The following is a 17,175-nucleotide window of genomic DNA, read 5'->3' on the forward strand; positions in this document are numbered from 1 at the left end:
AGATTTCCAACATCCTTTTCTTCTGTGAAACTTTGAGTCAGTTCCTTCATGAGGAGGTCATAAACTCATGGGTTTGCTGGAGATGGGCATCATATTTAGAAATTTATTATTTTTTTCACAAGTGCATTGCACATAAAAACTGTGATGTTGCAAGAAAGTACATCTTAGCATCAAGATAAAGGACATGTGTGAAAAAAAGTACTAAAGTGTTTGCACTACTTATTTGTGTGCAATTTAAATGTAACCCATTGTGCACTTTTCTTATGAAAAAAAGGAGCCTCTTTATTCTCTTATATTCTTTCCTAAACTACGAGGTTTTTGTAGCAGGCAATTCAGAAACTCTGCCCTTCCATGTTTTTTGCTTGTTTATTTTATAAGGCAATATGACCATGCCTTCTATTCTCTGTTTAATAAATGGACTTTCTCTTAAAATTTCATATTAAAAAAGCTTATGTTTAGGACAAATTTTAATTTCAGACAAAAAATTCACTTGATTAAATTTGTTAGAGGTTCTCTAAATGTCTTGCAAAATAGAACTGGGGGTTTTCAAATGAGTGCCATATATATATATGAATGTATGAATGCCATGGTAAACAAAATAGCTCAAACTTTTCAATCTCGTCTATTTTGGCCACTGTTATGTATATATGACCTTAGGATTGGAGTCCTTGAAGTAATTTGATTTAGTATTCAGCTTGAGAGCTATCATAAGCCTGTCCTGTAGCTCCTTGACATTTAAAATGCCTCTTTACACAGAAGGAAAGGGTCACTGGCTAGCCCAGCAGGATTCAGGCAGTGTAAGCACAGGCTCTAAAGCTTTCCTCCCTCTGTGATTCCAGGTCTTGTCTGGGTGGATCACCTTTATAATCATCTTGCCTTTACTATCTCACTGGTTTGTGCACAAATATAATCTTCATACGCTGTATTTATGTACTAGATCATTCCCTCAGTCAAATAAACACCCAGACTCACTGCTAAAGATGGAGCTATCAAACATGACCACAGCCTTTAAGAGGTTGTCTTCTGGTTCGGGTAAGTGGTTTGGAGTTGGCGTTTCCACGCCTTAATTAAGGTTCCTGAGGGTGAACACTGTGGTTGATCTCAAACACCCACTCCACCCCGATGGTTAGGCTTTAAGTCACTAGTCAGTTCCATGCTCCTTGCCTGTGATTGATTTAGGATTGGGTGGATGACTTGGTTCTGACCGTTGAGATGAAGGGGAAGTCTTCTGGCGGCGGGGGTCTTTCCTTAGAGAGTCACAGGAGACAGACTTCTGGTCAGATGTTGTGGGCTGGAAAAATGCCTCTCACCCAACTGAAACTCCGTTAAAATGCTAAAAGGAATTAAAAAGGGGATAAGTTCATAAGGGCAAAGATGATGGAAGAAAAGGACAACATTTTGGAAGCTAGAAGAGAGATAGATGGATGATAACCGAATTAATGAAACCTAAGCCTACAGCAGAGAAAGCCCTTAGTCAGTGGACTCTGCAGGGTCCCAGAAAGGCCAGGAATTGGAAGCACTGGACACTTATGAAATGAGGGATGTATGTGAGGTAAGAACAGGATGATTTCGGAGTGTCTGCTCCTCACCTAGCTCAGCCTAACAAAAGGTCAACTTCGGAAGGCTGGAGCCAAGAAGACAGGGCCTATATAGGCATAAAGTTTCTACATCTCACTAGAATTAAGTTAGTAAAGATCTGAAGTAGATTATGATAAGTTAAAATGTATATTGTAAGCTCTAAATCAACCACTAAGAAAATAAATTTAAAATATAAAAGAGAAATAAAGTGTTACATTAGAAAAATTCACTTAATACAAAATATGACAGTGAAGGAGAACCAGAGACCAAAAAGGACACGACAGAGACAAAAAGCGAAATGACAGAGGTAATACCAATAATAACATGAGATGTAAATGGATTAAATAATCCATTAAAATGCAGAAAGTGTCAGACTGGGTAAAAAAGAATGATCCAACTATGTGCTGTCTATAGGAGATGCACTTTAGGTTCAAAGATACAAATGGGTTGAAAGCAAAAGATGGAAAAGATATACTATGCAAACAACAACCAAAACACAGCTGGAGTGGCTATATCAGACAAAACAGACTTTAAAACAAAATGTTACTAGAGATAAAGAAGGACATTTTAGAAAGAGAAACTGGCCAATCCATCAGGAAGATCAAACAGATAAAAACATATAGGTGCACCTCATAACAGAGCACCAAATATATGAAACAAAAACTGACAGAAAAAAAGGTAGAAAGATATAATTCAACAATAATAATCGGAGACTATTAAAATCATATAACAATGTATATTCTTTGATCACAATGGAATTAAGTTAGAAATTAATAACAGGAGGTAATCTGGAAAATTCAGCAAATATGTGGAAATTAAATAATACTTTTTTTTTTTTTTTTGTCTGCACCACACAGCTTTCAGGATCTTAGTTCCCCAACCAGGGACCAAACAGTGAAAGTGCCAAGTCCTGACCACTGGACCACCAGGGAATTCCCAAATAATACATTCTTAACCAGTGGGTCAAAGAGGAATTCACAATGGAAATTAGAAACTTTTTTGAAATAAAAGAAAACAATAACACAATTTATGTGATGCAGCTAAGGCAGTGCCCAGAGGGGAATTTACATCAGTAAAAATATATACAAAAGAAAAAGAGAAAGATCTGAAACCAATAATCTAATCTTCTATTTTAGAAACGGGGAAAAGGAGAACAAACTAAACCCAAAACAAGTAGAAGGAAGGAAATAATAAGGACTAAAGTGGAATTAATGAAGTAAAGAATAAAAAAATAAGGGAAAATAGATGAAACCAAAAGTTGACTCTTTGAAAAAAAACGACAAAATTGGCAAACATTTAACTAGACTGACCAGGAAAAAAAGACAGAATAATGAAATTACTAAAATGAGGGTTGAATGAGGGGAATGATTACTACTAATTTTACAGAAATAAAAATAATTATAAGGGAATATTTTGAACACCTGTATGCCAAGAATTAGATAAATGACAACTTCCTATAAAAAAATGACAACTTCCTATAAAGACATACAGATCAATAAGAAGTAAAAAGATTGTTAGTAATAAAAATTTTTCTTTATATCTCCAACAAAGGAAAAACTAGGATCACTGGTTTATTCTACCAGAGAGTTAAAGAATTAACATCAATCCTTCATAAGTTCTTCCAAAAAATAGAAGAGGAGGGAACCCTTATCAATTATTTTCTGATATCAGTATTACTCTAATACCAACATCAGACAACAAACTACAAGAAAACTGAAGTCCAATATTGCTTATAAATATAGATGTCAAAATCTTCAACAAAATACTAGCAAACTGAATCCAGAAACATTAAAAAGAGGATTAGACCCTACGACCAAGTGGGACTTATCCCAGGAATGCCAGATTAATTTAACATCAAAAATCAATTAAAATGGATTTTTTTTGCAGATACATGTGTCTTGCTTTTTTACTTTTTAATTTAGTATTCCAATCTCTGCCTTTTAAATGTGTATTTTGATAATTTACATTTAATGTATTTATCAAAATGGTTGGATTTAAATCTACCATTCTACTATTTGTTTCTGTTTGTCCTATCTTTTATTTACTTTCTCCTCTTTTCCTACCTTGTTTTGTATTAATTGAACATGTTTATTATTCAATTTTATCTCTTTTCTTGGCTTGTTATCTATGTCTTTTTTGTTGTACTATTCTAGTAGTTGCTGTAGGTTTATAGTATACATCTTTAACTTATAGCAGTCTGTCTTCATGATTTCACACATAGTATAAGGACATTACAACAGTATATTTTCATTTTTCCTCTCATGACCTTTGTGCTATGGTTGTCATATAATTTACATTCACATATGTTACAACCCCCATAATACATTTTTTTTACTTTTGCTTCAAAAAGGTGACTATCTTCTAAAGAGATTTTTAATATAAGAAAAAAACTTTTATATTTACCCACATATTTACCGTTTACCAAACTCTTAATTTCTTTGTCTAGATCCAGATTTTTAACTGGTATTATTTCCCTTCTTCTTGAATAGCTTTCTTTAATATTTATTGTAGCACACATTTGTTGATGATGACAGCTTCCCTGCTTTTATGTGTCTGCAGATACATTTATTTCACCTTTGCTTGTGAAACATATTTTTTAACATCTTTATTGGAGTATAATTGCTTTACAATGGTGTGTTAGTGTCTGCTTTATAACAAATTGAATCAGTTATACATATACATATGTTCGCATAGCTCTTCCCTCTTGCGTCTCCCTCCCTCCCACCCTCCCTATCCCCCCCCTGCAGGCAGTCACAAAGCACCGAGCTGATCTCTCTGTGCTATGCAGCTGCTTCCCACTAGCTATCTACCTTACGTTTGGTAGTGTATATATGTCCATGCCTCTCTCTCACTTTATCACAGCTTACCCTTCCCCCTCCCCATATCCTCAAGTCCATTCTCTAGTAGGTCTGTGTCTTTATTTCTGTCTTACCCCTAGGTTCTTCATGACATTTTTTCCCTTAAATTCCATATATATGTGTTAGCATACAGTATTTGTCTCTCTCTTTCTGACTTACTTCACTCTGTATGACAGACTCTAGGTCTATCCACCTCATTACAAATAGCTCAATTTCATTTCTTTTTATGGCTGAGTAATATTCCATTGTATATATGCGCCACATCTTCTTTATCCATTCATCCGATGATGGACACTTAGTTGTTACCATCTTCGGGCTATTGTAAATAGAGCTACAATGAACATTTTGGTACATGACTCTTTTTGAATTATGGTTTTCTCAAGGTATATGATGAGTAGTAGGATTGCTAGGTCATATGGTAGTTCTATTTGTAGTTTTTTAAGGAACCTCTATACTGTTCTCCATAGTGGCTGTACCAATTCACATTGCCACCAGCAGTGTAAGAGTGTTCCCTTTTCTCCACACCCTCTCTAGCATTTATTGTTTCTAGGTTTTTTGATGATGGCCATTCTGACTGGTGTGAGATGATATCTCATTGTAGTTTTGATTTGCATTTCTCTAATGATTAATGATGTTGAGCATTCTTTCATGTGTTTGTTGGCAGTCTGCATATCTTCTTTAGAGAAATGTCTATTTAGATCTTCTGCCCATTTTTGGATTGGGGTGTTTGTTTTTTTGTTATTGAGCTGCATGAGCTGCTTGTAAATTTTGGAGATTGATTCTTTGTCAGTTGTTTCATTTGCAAATATTTTCTCCCATTCTGAGGGTTGTCTTTTGGTCTTCTTTATGGTTTCCTTTGCTGTGCAAAAGCTTTGAAGTTTCATTAGGTCCCATTTGTTTATTTTTGTTTTTATTTCCCTTTCTCTAGGGGGTGGGTCAAAAAGGATCTTCCTGTGATTTATGTCATAGAGTGTTCTGCCTATGTTTTCCTCTAAGAGTTTGATAGTTTCTGGCCTTACATTTAGGTCTTTAATCCATTTTGAGCTTATTTTTGTGTGTGCTGTTAGGGAGTGATCTAATCTGATACTTTTACATGTACCTGTCCAGTTTTCCCAGCACCACTTATTGAAGAGGCTGTCCTTTCTGCACTGTACATTCCTGCCTCCTTTATCAAAGATAAGGTGACCATATGTGCGTGGGTTTACCTCTGGTCTTTCTATCCTGTTCCATTGATCTATCTTTCTGTTTTTGTGCCAGTACCATACTGGCTTGATTACTGTAGCTTTGTAGTATAGTCTGAAGTCAGGGAGCCTGATTCCTCCAGCTCTGTTTTTCGTTCTCAAGATTGCTTTGGCTATTCGGGGTCTTTTGTGTTTCCATACAGATTGTGAAATTTTTTGCTCTAGTTCTGTGAAAAATGCCAGTGGTAGTTTGATAGGGATTGCGTTGAATCTATAGATTACTTTGGGTAGTAGAGTCATTTTCACAATGTTGATTCTTCCAATCCAAGGACATGGTATATCTCTCCATCTATTTGTAACATCTTTAATTTCTTTCATCAGTGTCTTAAAATTTTCTGCATACAGGTCTTTTGTCTCCTTAGGTAGGCTTATTCCTAGATACTTTATTCTTTTTGTTGCAATTGTAAATGGGAGTGTTTTCTTGATTTCACTTTCAGATTTTTCATCATCAGTGTATAGGAATGCCAGAGATTTCTGTGCATTAATTTTGTATCCTGCTACTTTACCAAATTCATTGATTAGCTCTAGTAGTTTTCTGGTAGCATCTTTAGGATTCTCTATGTATAGTATCATGACATCTGCAAACAGTGACAGCTTTACTTCTTCTTTTCCGATTTGGATTCCGTTTATTTCCTTTTCTTCTCTGATTGCTGTGGCTAAAACTGCCAAAACTATGTTGAATACGAGTGGTGAGAGTGGGCAACCTTGTCTTGTTCCTGATCTTAGTGGAAATGCTTTCAGTTTTTCACCATTGAGGACAATGTTGGCTGTGGGTTTGTCATATACGGCCTTTATTATGTTGAGGAAAGTTCCCTCTATGCCTACTTTCTGCAGGGTTTTTATCATAAATGGGTGAAGAATTGTGTCGAAAGCTTTCTCTACATCTGTTGAAATGACCATATGGTTTTTCTCCTTCAATTTGTTAATATGGTGTATCACATTGATTGATTTGCGTATATTGAAGAATCCTTGCATTCCTGGAATAAACCCCACTTGATCATGGTGTATGATCCTTTTCATGTGCTGTTGGATTCTGTTTGCTAGTATTTTGTTGAGGATTTTTTGTTTGTTTGTTTGCAGTATGCGGGCCTCTCACTGTTGTGGCCTCTCCCGTTGCAGAGCCCAGGCTCCAGATGCGCAGGCTCAGCGGCCATGGCTCACGGGTGCAACCACTCCACGGCATGTGGGGTCTTCCCAGACCGGGGCACGAACCCGTGTCCCCTGCATCGGCAGGTGGACTCTCAACCACTGCGCCACCAGGGAAGCCTTTGTTGAGGATTTTTGCATCTATGTTCATCAGTGATACTGGCCTGTAGTTTTCTTTCTTTGTGACATCCTTGTCTCGTTTTGGTATCAGGGTGATGGTGGCCTCGTAGAATGAGTTTGGGAGTGTTCCTCCCTCTGCTATATTTTGGAAGAGTTTGAGAAGGATAGGTGTTAGCTCTTTTCTAAATGTTTGATAGAATTCGCCTGTGAAGTCATCTGGTCCTGGGTTTTTGTTTGTTGGAAGATTTTTAATCACAGTTTCAATTTCAGTGCCTGTGATTGGTCTGTTCATATTTTCTATTTCTTCCTGATTCAGTCTTGGCAGATTGTGCATTTCTAAGAATTTGTCCATTTCTTCCTGGTTGTCCATTTTATTGGCATAGAGTTGCTTGTAGTAATCTCTCATGATCTTTTGTATTTCTGCAGTGTCAGTTGTTACTTCTCCTTTTTCATTTCTAATTCTATTGTATTGAGTCTTCTCCCTTTTTTTCTTGATGAGTCTGGCTAATGGTTTATCAATTTTGTTTATCTTCTCAGAGAACCAGCTTTTAGTTTTATTGATCTTTGCTATCATTTCCTTCATTTCTTTTTCGTTTATTTCTGATCTGATCTTTATGATTTCTATCCTTCTGCTAACTTTGGGTTTTTTTTGTTCTTCATTCTCTAATTGCTTTAGGTGCAAGGTTAGGTTGTTTATTCGAGATGTTTTCTGTTTCTTAAGTAGGATTGTATTGCTATAAACTTCCCTCTTAGAACTGCTTTTGCTGCATCCCATAGCTTTTGGGTCATCATGTCTCCATTGTCATTTGTTTGTAGGTATTTTTTGATTTCCTCTTTGATTTCTTCAGTGATCACTTCATTATTAAGTAGTGTATTGTTTAGCCTCCATGTGTTTGTATTTTTTACAGATCTTTTCCTGTAATTGATATCTAGTGTCATAGTGTTGTGGTCAGAAAAGACACTTGATACAATTTCAATTTTCTTAAATTTACCAAGGCTTGATTTGTGACCCGAGATATGATCTATCCTGGAGAATGTTCCATGAGCACTTCAGATAAATGTGTATTGTGTTGTTTTTGGATGGAATGTCCTATAAATATCAATTAAGTCCATCTTTTTTAATGTATCAATTGAAGCTTGTGTTTCCTTATTTATTTTCATTTTGGATGATTTGTCCATTGTTGAAAGTGGGGTGTTAAAGTCCCCTACTATGAATGTGTTACTGTTGATTTCCCCTTTTATGGCTGTTAGCATTTGCCTTATGTATTGAGGTGCTCCTATGTTGGGTGCATAAATATTTACAATTGTTATATCTTCTTGGATCAATCCCTTGATCATTATGTAGTGTCCTTCTTTGTCTCTTCTAATAGTCTTTATTTTAAAGTCTATTTTGTCTGATATGAGCATTGCTACTCCAGCTTTCTTTTGGTTTCCATTTGCATGGAATATCTTTTTCCATCCCCTTACTTTCAGTCTGTATGTGTCTCTAGGTCTGATGCGGGTCTCTTGTAGACAACATATATAAGGGTCTTGTTTTTGTATCCATTCAGCCAATCTGTGTCTTGTGGTGGGAGAATTTAATCCATTTACATTTAAGGTAATTATCTGTATGTATGTTCCTATTCCCATTTTCTTAATTGTTTTGGGTTTGTTATTGTAGGTCTTTTCCTTCTCTTGTGTTTCTTGCCTATAGAAAATCCTTTAGCATTTGTTGTAAAGCTGGTTTGGTGGTGCTGAACTCTCTCAGCTTTTGCTTGCTGTAAAGGTTTTAATTTCTCTATCAAATCTGAATGAGATCCTTGCTGGGTAGAGTAATCTTGGTTGTAGGTTTTTCTCTTTCATCACTTTAAATATGTCCTGCCAGTCCCTTCTGGCTTGCAGAGTTTCTGCTGAAAGATCAGCTGTTAACCTTATGGGGATTCCCTTGTGTGTTATTTTTTGTTTTTCCCTTGCTGCTTTTAATATGCTTTCGTTGTATTTAATTTTTGACAGTTTGATTAATATGTGTCTTGGCGTGTTTCTCCTTGGATTTATCCTGTATGGGACTCTCTGTGCTTCCTGGACTTGATTAACTATTTCCTTTCCCATATTAGGGAAGTTTTCAACTATAATCTCTTCCAATATTTTCTCAGTCCCGTTCTGTTTCTCTTCTTCTTCTGGAACCCCTATAATTCGAATGTTGGTGCATTTAATGTTGTCCCAGAGGTCTCTGAGACTGTCCTCAGTTCCTTTCATTCTTTTTTCTTTATTCTGCTCTGCAGTAGTTATTTCCACTATTTTATCTTCCAGGTCACTTATCCGTTCTTCTGCCTCAGTTATTCTGCTATTGATCCCATCTAGAGTATTTTTAATTTCATTTATTGTGTTTTTCCTCATTGCTTGTTTCATCTTTAGTTCTTCTAGGTCCTTGTTAAATGTTTCTTGCATTTTCTCTATTCTATTTCCAAGATTTTGGATCATCTTTACTATCATTATTCTGAATTGTTTTTCAGGTAGACTGCCTATTTCCTCTTCATTTGTTAGGTCTGGTGGGTTTTTATCTTGCTCCTTCATCTGCTGTGTGTTTTTCTGTCTTCTCATTTTGCTTATCTTACTTTGTTTGGGGTCTCCCTTTTGCAGGCTGCAGGTTTGTAGTTCTCGTTGTTTTTGATGTCTGTCTCCAGTGGCTAAGGTTGGTTCAGTGGGTTGTGTAGGCTTCCTGGTGGAGGGGACTAGTGCCTGTGTTCTGGTGGATGAGGCTGATCTTGTCTTTCTGGTGGGCAGGTCCACGTCTGGTGGTGTGTTTTGTGGTGTCTGTGGACTTATTATGATTTTAGGCAGCCTCTCTGCTAACGGGTGGGGTTGTGTTCCTGTATTACTAGTTGTTTGGCATAGGGTGTCCAGCACTGTAGCTTGCTGGTCGTTGAGTGAAGCTGGGTGCTGGTGTTGAGATAGAGATCTCTGGGAGATTTTCGCCATTTGATATTATGTGGAGCTGGGAGGTCTCTTGTGGACCAGTGTCCTGAAGTTGGCTCTCCCACCTCAGAGGCACAGCACTGACTCCTGGCTGGAGCACCAAGAGCCTTTCATCCACATGGCTCAGAATAAAAGGGAGAAAAAGTAGAAAGAAAGAAAGAAAGAAAGAAAAGAAAGAAAGAAAGAAAGAGAGAAAGAAAGAAAGAAAGAAAGAAAGAAAGAAAGAAAGAAAGAGGATAAAATAAAATAAAGTTATTAAAATAAAAATAATTATTAAGAAAAAAAATTTTTTAAAAAGAAAAAAAAACACGAAAACGGATGGATAGAATCCTAGGACAAATGGTGAAAGCAAAGCTCTACAGACAAAATCTCACACAGAAGCATACACATACACACTCACAAAAAGAGGAAAAGGGGGAAAAATAATAAATCTTGCTCTCAAAGTCCACCTCCTCAATTTGGGATGATTTGTTGTCTATTCATGTATTCCACAGATGCAGGGTACATCAAGTTGATTGTGGAGCTTTAATCCACTGCTTCTGAGGCTGCTGGGAGAGCTTTCCCTTTCTCTTCTTTGTTCTCTCAGCTCCCAGGGGTTCAGCTTGGGATTTGGCCCCGCCTCTGCGTGTAGGTCGCTGGAGGGCCTCTGTTCTTTGCTCAGACAGGACAGGGTTAAAGGAGCAGCTGCTTCGGGGGCTCTGGCTCACTCAGGCCAGGGGGAGGGAGGGGTGCGGATGTGGGGCGAGCCTGCGGCGGCAGAGACCAGTGTGACATTGCACCAGCCTGAGGCGTGCCGTGCATTCTCCCGGGGAAGTTGTCCCTGGATCCCGGGACCCTGGCAGTGGCGGGCTGCACAGGCTCCCCGGAAGGGAGGTGTGGAGAGTGACCTGTGCTCGCACACAGGCTTCTTGGTGGCGGCAGCAGCAGCCTTAGCGTCTCATGCCCGTCTCTGGGGTCCGCGCTGTTAGCCGCGGCTCGCGCGTCTCTGGAGCTCCTTTAAGCAGCGCGCTTAATCCCCTCTCCTCGCGCACCAGGAAACAAAGAGGGAAGAAAAAATCTCTTGCCTCTTTGGCAGGTCCAGACTTTTCCCCGGACTCCCTCCTGGCTAGCCGTGGCGCACTAACCCCCTGCAGGCTGTGTTCACGCCGCCAACCCCAGTCCTCTCCCTGCGCTCCGACCGAAGCCCGAGCCTCAACTCCCAGCCCCACCCGCCCCGGCGGGTGAGCAGACAAGCCTCTCGGGCTGGTGAGTGCAGGTCGGCACCGATCCTCTGTGCGGGAATCTCTCCGTTTTGCCTTCCGCACCCCTGTTGCTGCGCTCTCCTCCGCGGCTCCAAAGCTTTCCCCCTCCGCCACCCGCAGTCTCCGCCCGCGAAGGGGCTTCTAGTGTGTGGTAACCTTTCCTCCTTCACGGCTCCCTCCCACTGGTGCAGGTGCCGTCCCTATTCTTTTGTCTCTGTTTTTTCTTTTTTTTTTTCTTTTGCCCTACCCAGGTACGTGGGGAGTTTCTTGCCTTTTGGGAGGTCTGAGGTCTTCTGCCAGCGTTCAGTAGGTGTTCTGTAGGGGTTGTTCCACGTGTAGATGTATTTCTGGTGTATCTGTGGGGAGGAAGGTAATCTCCGCGTCTTGCTCTTCCGCCATCTTCCCCTAGATCCCAACTTTTCCATGATTTAATAAAAGTCTCAAGAGAGTGTCTGAATTAAATGATAAAATTCAGGGTGTAAGGTGGCCACTCTAAGACAGAAAAAAGGTGGAGCCGGATCAAGGATACACCATGGTGGTTAATTAATTTCACTCTGTGTGTGTGTGTGTGTTTACTTGTAGCTTTTCTGTGTAGCTGGGTTTTACCAGCTGATAGAATATGTGCTCTTGTGATTTTTGGAACATGCTTGGATGGCTTCCTCTCTTGGATCACCCTGCTCGGCCGGGGTGGGGGCCTTGGGAATACTTATGCGCAACTGTAATACACTCTTCATATTGCTCACTTGGTGTGTTTACATTTAGGAAGGTCTAATTCTAAACGTGACATATGGCAGCTCTCTTGCACGACTAACTCACATAACTAATTCTTTGTGCATCTCCAGTATCATTCCCTCTCCAGGTAAAGTTTAGAGAAGGGGAGTGGAATTTAGGTAATAATGCTCTGATACCTTCTTTTTTTTTTTTTTTTTTTTTTTTCTCAGTAGTTGTGGCTCGCGGGCTCTAGAGCACAGGCTCAGTAGTTGTAGCACACAGGCTCAACTGCCCCGCAGCACGTGGGATCTTCCTGGACCAGGGCTCGAACCCATGTCCCCTGCATTGGCAGGCAGACCTCCCAACCACTGCGCCACCAGGGAAGCCCCCTTGTTATATTTTTTAAATGACAACACTAGCGCATTAGGCTACCACCGTGTATCTGCTCTTGTCACTGTATTGAGTACAGCTGAGAGAGCTGGATAAGGCCTTGCATCCATCCAGTCGCGTCACCCCATCTTAAGGACGAAATGGCAGCCTGGACAGGTAAGGTGACTCCATTAGGGTCTCCCTGTGAAGGGGGCCGGTGGTGGTGTCAGTAGATCTCTCGACCCCGCCATGGTGGCCTCCAGCACGCTGCCTTGACGTCTCCTTTTAGGCCAGAGTCCACTTCCTTTCCCACAGGTTTGATCTCCTCTATGAGTTAATCTATGAGCTGGCATCTCTGCGTCTGGACATGGGGCTTCCCAGGCATCATCTCTTTTCGATTCAAGGAAGAGGGAGGTGCTCTGACGTGAGAGCTCCAGGAAAGAGCGTGGTGGGGTTTGCAGATGGAGGCTGTGCCTGGCCGGTGGCACGGCTGACACCCTTGTTGGAAGGTTTATGAAAGTCTGGGTGAGGCCTCGGGCACGAGCAGCCGTGCTCTATCACGTTGCTGGGGTCATTGGTGGAGGGGGGGTTCTTTCCGGCGCCCCCTGCCCGGACTCCTTCTGGCCCCATCCCTCATCCCCCTCCCCCGACCTCAGACCCATGACGGCCCTGGCTTTGGGAAGACAGCCGTGCTCAGCAAAGAATCGAGAAGGCCTGGGGTGGCCAAGCTCCCCCCGGGGCCCCTGACAGCAGCCTGACAGGCTTGCAGAGTGCAGCTCTCTGCACGGCTGGTGCAGATAAGGACCTGAGATTAACAGGATCTCAGCTATGCTCCAGCTGGTGAAACCCGAGCCCTAAGAGTTCTGTTCATTATTAGCTTTACCTCCTCCCAACCCTAAAAAATAAAAGGTGGAGATAACATTTAAGACCTGCAAAAAAGGGAAGTTGGGGGAATTCTCTTGGAATTGATGTTCTATTTTGAGTTTTTATGGATGGAGAATCTTCTGTACAGTATATATTCTTTGATACTTGTTGAGACTTTGTTGGTTCCTAAGAAGAGTTTAGCTTTTGTAAATGTGCCATGAGTACTTGAAAAAAATGTGTATTTTCTACAAGTATATTTCAGTATCTATCACAGTGCCCAGAACATAGCAGGACTTAGCCAATACCCAGGTTGAATTAGCCTTTTTTACACACAACACGGTGCCCATATGGCAACTTCAGACTATCTCTAACATTTTTATCTTGTGACATGCAAATTTGCTGGGACGTGTGTGACCCAGAAACGTCTGACCCTGTAACATCAGAACTACGCGGGTGGGCTGTGGGGGATCTGCCGGCAGCCCTCCAGAGGACAGGCTGCCTTGGGATCAGCTGGGGGGTTTTTTAAAGATGCGGCTTCTGGGTCCCACCCCAGGCCTGTGAATCGGAATTTCTGAGGACGGCGCTGGAATCCGACCTTTTAAGGATGCCTCCTACTCTCGATTCTGCTGCACACTGACAGTTGAGAGCTGCTCACCAGAAAACGTCATCTAAGTGACTTTTCAGGTTTTCTTCTTTGAAAGAACAAGATCTGTATCATTTTAGGTAAAAGCAGTCTGACTTTCTGGGCCTCCCCACTGGTCCCCAAGGTTTGCTGTACACGTGGAAATGTTGCTCTCTGGAAGAAGAAAATCAGTGTGCGTTGTCCCTATGGTACATCAGTAGCTGCTATTATCTACCTTTTCCGATTAGATCCTCACCACAATCCTGTGGGATGCTGTAGTGGGGTGAATGGTGGCCCCCAAAAAGATATGTCTGTCTCCTAACCCCTGGTACATGTCAATGCGACCATCTTTGAAAAAGAGTCTTTGCAAGATGTGATCAAGTTACAGCTCTCGGGATGAGTTTACCTGGATTACCCAGTAGGATCTAAATTGAATGAACGGCTTCCTTACAAGAGGCAAAGAGGAGAAGGCACAGGCAGAGAGCAGAAGGCCGCGTGAAGACAGAGGCAGAGGCTGGAGTGATGTTGCCACAAGCCAAGGAACACCTGGAGCCCCCAGAAGCTGGAAGAGGCAAGGGAGGATCCTCCCCTAAAGCCTTCAGAGGGAGCATGGCCCTGCCCACACCTCATAGTTCCAGAGGACTGCTGGCCTCTGGAACTATGAGGTTGTATTAAGCCACCAAGTTTGGGGTAATTTCTTAGAGCAGTCATAGGAAACTAATAGCGATTGGTACTGTTGTTCCCATTTATAGTTATAGAGCTGGGTCTACTCTAGTGGAGTACATTTTATAACTGCTGGGTCCTGGGACAACGGTAACCTTGAATTGACTCTTCCTTTGAGGAGATTTATGATTTAAACACATTTCTTTCTGCCTTGTTGGGCCCAGAGATAATTGCTGCTCATTTACTGCAGTGAAAAGGCTGGGGAAGTTACAAAATCCCCAAAGTCCTGTGTAGGAATCACCCTGGCTGGGAAAGTGTGGTACTTAGTGATGTGCACGGCACAGCTGGCAACAGCACCCCCAGACATGGATGTGGCTGTGATCCCATTCTCCCGGAGCAGGGAGCTTGCCTGATGTCAGCCTGAGCCCTAAGCAGGGCAATCTCCTGGGCTTTCACTTGTCTCTGGTACTGTGTCCATCATTTCAACTCCCTGTACAAATTAGCCATGGCCCCCTCAGCTCACGTGAGAGATGCACCGTGAATGATAATGAAGTTAGTGCTAACTGTGGCCCTTTTCAGTAACAACCTTCTAAAAATATATTGAACTTATAAAGTATTCATGGATCTAAAAAGCACTTGAGTATAGCTTTAAGGTGAAAGCATTGCCTTTAGAATCAGACAGACCTAGATTGGAATCCTAACTCAGCCATGCAGCCACTCTGATGGGCCTGTAAGCAAGTTACTTAACCAGCCTGAGGACCAATGTCCTCACTTCCAAAACTGGGTCTCACCTCTTAGGGATGCTGTGAGGATTAAAAGAGAGATGGTACAGGGCTTAGCCTGGTGATTGGCCAAGAAGTGCTGAGTGAGCACTGTCACTCTTATTCAACGTCTGAACGTTTCAGTGAGCTTGACCCCAGCCCAGGTCCTAAGGCTTTCTCTTTTTCTTAAAATGTACGTGGACAAAAGGTTGTACAGTTCATTTGAGCCTCTCTTATGAGCTATTTATTAAATGTTTCTTTGGGGATGTAAGGTGGCTTTTTATCCATAATGATAAAGTGTTGTCCTACGCCTTCTCTCTTTGTGGTCTAAAATGATCATTGAATTTGAATACTCCCCTTCTGCTATTTTATTTTTCTAGGGTGGGAAATGTCAATTGGGGTGGATTTGAAATACTACTGACTAGGGATATTAAACATGTGAGTGTTTAATGACAGTGGGTTTTTTAAATATAAAAAGACAAAGCCAAGCAGATGGGATCATTAAATTATTGATAATGTTTTGCTGCAATGATTTATAAATAATACATGTTTAAAGGGTTGTTTCCTTTACATTTCTTTAGGGACAACTAAAGAGTCTTCTTGTTTGGAGTTTAAAGAGAACAGACAGGTGGAAAAAGGTCAGTGAAATGTTCATTCGTGCAGTTTCTATGCCCCAAGCCCCTCAAACTTCCAATAAAAACATAACAAATTTTATGCAACCATATCAAATAGTCTCCTTTATTTTTAGAGTAGAATGAAGCAATGGCTTTAATTTAGTATCTAGGGAGGAAAAGCTTAAAATATATTAATACAAAGTTTCATATTAAACAGTATCACTTTTTTTTCCTCAGAAAACCTCCAAATTGAAGTTCGCTTCTATGAATAAAAACCAAAAAGGAGCCCAACAATTAGTCTCTGAAGGCTATCAATTTCCAGACACATTAGCTCTTTAGAATATGTTATTTTAAAAAGGGAAAATGTGGAGTGACTAGGGACAGATCCTGGGAAACGATGAAGCCAGCTATGGCTACTGTCTGCCCAGCTGCCCTCCACGGGTCTGGGGCCCGCGGGTATCATATGGTGCATGGTGTTTGATGCACAAAGGTGGGCAGGGGGGAGCAGAGGATCCATAGTTTTTATCAGATGTTTATGGTCTTGAAGAAAGTTAAGATCCATGGCTTCTTCCTTTTTCCTTTTGGAACTGGCTGAGAGGAATAAGGGGGTGAGAGGGTGCAGGTTATGCGAGGAAGGAAGAACGCCCGGCCAGCTCGTCCCGTGTCAATTAACCTCTCACCTCCCGGCAGCCTTTCCACCTCCATAAACCGTGATCAGCACTCAAAACTGGTTCAACAAGGCTAAACAAGACAGGAATAAAGACACAGACCTACTAGAGAACGGACTTGAGGACATGGGGAGGGGGAAGGGTAAGCTGTGACAAAGTGAGAGAGAGGCATGGACATGTATACACTACCAAACGTAAGGTAGATAGCTAGTGGGAAGCAGCCGCATGGCACAGGGATATTGGCTCGGTGCTTTGTGACCGCCTGGAGGGGTGGGATAGGGAGGGTGGGAGGGAGCGAGACGCAAGAGGGAAGAGATATGGGAACATATGTATGTGTATAACTGATTCACTTTGTTATAAAGCAAAAACTAACACACCATTGTAAAGCAATTATACTCCAATAAAGATGTAAAAAACAAAACTGCTTATAGAACGTGAATGTGAAATGGTATCCAGCAACCGCAGGGAGAGAAAAATTGTCTTTAAATCTTTTGTTACTTGAATTAAAAAAAATTCTTTTCTTTGGAAGTGTGCTTATTTTTTTTTCCTGTATATTTGGTTTTAACCTCTTTCTCTGCAATTTTCAAAAGCGGTTTGAAGCAGGCTATAAACCCATAATTCAGTGACAAAACTCAAGCATTTTTCTGATGATGAGGGGATAGTTTAAATGTTTTCTTTGAATGGGAGAATGTATTTTCTTTACAAGCTGTTAAAATATATTCTTTCTGAATATATTTTTTAAATATTTTAAGATATATATTTAA

This window comes from Lagenorhynchus albirostris, chromosome 21, assembly GCF_949774975.1.
Source record: "Lagenorhynchus albirostris chromosome 21, mLagAlb1.1, whole genome shotgun sequence".
NCBI classification, from domain to species: domain Eukaryota; kingdom Metazoa; phylum Chordata; class Mammalia; order Artiodactyla; family Delphinidae; genus Lagenorhynchus; species Lagenorhynchus albirostris.